Source organism: Trypanosoma equiperdum, assembly GCF_001457755.1.
Source record: "Trypanosoma equiperdum strain OVI genome assembly, contig: ctg_238, whole genome shotgun sequence".
Lineage (NCBI taxonomy): Eukaryota > Euglenozoa > Kinetoplastea > Trypanosomatida > Trypanosomatidae > Trypanosoma > Trypanosoma equiperdum.
Window position 1 is genome coordinate 13,451 of NW_027124130.1, and position 754 is coordinate 14,204.

Here is a 754-nt window from a genome sequence, read left to right on the forward strand (position 1 = left end):
TTGGGTAGAAACGCCGGTCTCCAGCGTTGAGTCCCACAGTGCTATGTCCTCGCGGTGTGGTGTGCGTAAATGCATTTGCTCCTTACCCTCGGGTTGACCGACTGCATAGTCCTGACGGTTGCGCGAGGGAATGAAAATGACAGCATAATACACCAATATGGAATTTGCGGGCTATTGCTGTAAACTCCTCTTCACATTATGTATTTCCATGGCTTTATATGAATTTGATATCAGGAATTTTTGCTTTTTTTGTGCTGTTCATAGAAATCCATCAGCGGGTTTTACCTTTGAATTATGATCCATATAAATATTATATTGTTACCTACAAATACTGGTCATTATTAATATATCTAGTGAGAATACATCAAAGTCACTTCACACTTACAGAACACCATACTCCTTTCCTCCTGATACTGTTTCTCTTTCTGTTCTTCTTCACAGTTGTACATTAGGGTCCGCAATCAGATTCAAAAAAAATCAACACAACCTCCGTTTTGGCATCTATCCATTTTGTGTGAATTACTGGGAAGCATCAGTTCCTGCATCATTTTATTCTGTAATTTTATTATCGACCGCGTATTCTGCTGTTAAACGGTGTATTTTCTTTTATTTTTATCTACTGCTTATACCATGGCGAATTACGTGGTAATGCCACTATTATTATACACAGCACTTTAGTTCTTTTCTTTCTCCTGTATCATTTTCCTGAGTATGATTAAATCCACCGTCAGGTTTGTATTTAAAACCGCGCACA